The sequence below is a fragment of the Nansenia antarctica genome, assembly GCF_963989245.1.
Source record: "Nansenia antarctica genome assembly, contig: SCAFFOLD_656, whole genome shotgun sequence".
Taxonomy (NCBI): Eukaryota; Metazoa; Chordata; class Actinopteri; order Argentiniformes; family Microstomatidae; genus Nansenia; species Nansenia antarctica.
The window spans coordinates 5,001-7,500 of NW_027663116.1; the positions used below are offsets into that span (position 1 = coordinate 5,001).

General features: G+C 52.2%; 1 pseudogene across 1 annotated transcript in view; it reads left to right on the forward strand.

Annotated features, from left to right (window-relative positions):
* Positions 1–1,675: 1,675 nt before the first annotated feature.
* The window catches only part of LOC308175297 (pleckstrin homology domain-containing family A member 6-like), an 11,641-nt pseudogene continuing 10,816 nt past the window's right edge, over positions 1,676–2,500 (forward strand). Inside the window, exons 1-2 of the transcript XR_013938002.1 lie at positions 1,676–1,866; positions 2,080–2,500. The exon at positions 2,080–2,500 is cut by the window's right edge and continues 107 nt beyond it. The product of XR_013938002.1 is annotated as a pleckstrin homology domain-containing family A member 6-like (transcript). The remainder of the gene's footprint in view (positions 1,867–2,079) is intronic.

Here is a 2,500-nt window from a genome sequence, read left to right on the forward strand (position 1 = left end):
CCTCACTCATTCTCCGTTCTCCTCCCTCTCATTCCCATCCTATGAGGACCCCCCCCCCCCCCGAGCGTAGCCGTCCTTGGTGGTGCCTGTGTAGGGCTCCCCAGAGGAGCTGGTGTCATGTAGGTAGTATTCACTGTCTCTCTTCTGTTCACAGCTGCATGGCTCCTGTTGTTTACTGCATGTCTGGATTCACCTTCGGTGAATTCATTTCATTCATTTCATGAATGTTGTCACTTGTTGACGTTGTTACAATGCAGACACACACACCCACACGCACACACACACAGAAGCACACGCACACACACTCGCACGCGCACGCCCACGCGCACGCCCACGCGCACGCCCACGCGCACGCGCGCACACACACACACACACACACACTCACTTAATGTAGATCACCACTCACACGCGCACGTACTGAACGGCCACGTCCAGACACACTTATATACACACACACATTTTAAATGCTTTATTTATGTCCACATCAATACAAAGTGCATTAAGGACATAAACACAGTGCAATCAGTTCATTGGGAGTCATTAATTTACGTTTGTGACTGTACAGCGACCACCGTACACATACAATATTAACACAGAGGATGTTTCAAATGTGGGTTAACAGATACAATAGCATTACTGTAAAACAGTATCTACTCTAAGGGTACAAAAAACATCGCCGTCTCCATATTGAGCGGCTACCGATAATAGCAGATATAGAGCAATACCGTGCTAACTGTTTAGCCTTTCTCTTGGAGATGTGGGCCATCTAAAGGCCCCTAACCACCAGCTTGTGAACATGACCCAGGCTGCCAAAAATACAAAAATAAAAGATGACATCTGTAGCCTAGTTGTGAGATGTTCAGCTTGAGGTGCTGATATTTCAGCAAATTGGTTAAAAAGGCTTCCTCCAGGCTGTGGTCGAAGGTACAGCCAACCTCTAGAATTAACACCTCTCTACTACTCTCATTAACCACCACAACGTCAGGGGTGTTGGCTGAGATGTTACACACACACACACACACACACACACACACACACACACACACACACAGAGTCAAACACACAGAGTCAAACACGCATACACAGTCAAGTGTTGCATGCCCATGTGTAAAGTGAAGAGCTGTGGTCTATTTTGGATCAGCAAAGAAACATACTGGCTACAAAGTACCACAGGCGTGTCGATGGGAGACATGTTGCATGACGTTCATCCTCTCCTGAATGACTTCATATGACTGGCATGAATTGTTCCATTCAACCCCTCCACAGTCATCACTAAGGCAGTGAACAGACACACTCTGACCGTGTGTTTACGCATGTCTCTGAACGTGCTGTAGAGCGCATGTCTCTGTAAACCAAAACATCGATACGATCGATCAGTTCAAACTGCTGTTTAACTGGTGACAAAGCTTCCTCTAACCATGCTACTACATTATGTATGACATGGCTGTTGCCTATTGATCCTTAGGATCAATGCAACGTCTCACTGAGAGAGGAAGCCTGGCTGCTGTGGTCACATGATGCATGTGCCTGAGACCTGGGTGTGTTCAACCGTTTGTTTGCATGAGGTGATGATGATGAAGAGGATGACGCTGCTGAAGATAATGATGCTTCTGTTATTGTTGTTGATGATGATGAAGGCTAAAGTCTAACGTTGTGTTTCCTCTGTGTGTTGCAGGTGTGGTACGAGGAAGAGGAGGAGGAGGAGGAAGGGGTTACTAAGGGAGGGGTTGTTGTTGTGTTCTGTATGCAGGCTGAGCACGCAGGCACGCGCACGTACTACTTCAGCTCCGACACCCTGGAGGAGCAGGAGGACTGGGTCAGCGCTATGAACCACGCTGCCAGGGTCCAGATACAGCCTGGACAGAGGTACACACACACACAGGGACAGATACACACACACACACACACACACACACACACAGAGGTACACACACACACACACACACACACATACAGGTACACACACACACACACACACACACACAGAGGTACACACACACACACACACACACACACACACCTACACAGAGGTACACACAAGGGAACCGCATCCTAAGCCTGTCTTTCCTCTCCACACAGGAGCTTAGAGACCACGCCCACAGCAGAGCTGACCCACACCATGGTGACCAACACCCCCGAGACCCCCCGCAACGACCCCCGCAACCACCCCCGCAACGACCCCCCCACGCACCCTGAGGCCAACGGGCTGGACGTCATGGACACGCCCCCTCCGTCCACCGTCCACTCAGAACAGGAGAGAAGGATGGGCGGAGACAGGGAGAGAGGGGGGGGGCCCGGGACCCCCCACCCCCACCAGCCCAACGGGTGGGGCAACAACTACGGACCCCCACACGGCAACGGACCCCCCCAGGGGAACCAGGGGAACGGGCGCGCGCCCCCGGGTCACCCCCCCCAGGAGGTGATGATGGTGGTGGGGGGGGGCGGGGGGGGTCCCCGGGAGGGGCAGGGGGAGAACGCTGTGCTGCGGAGGGGCTTCGTG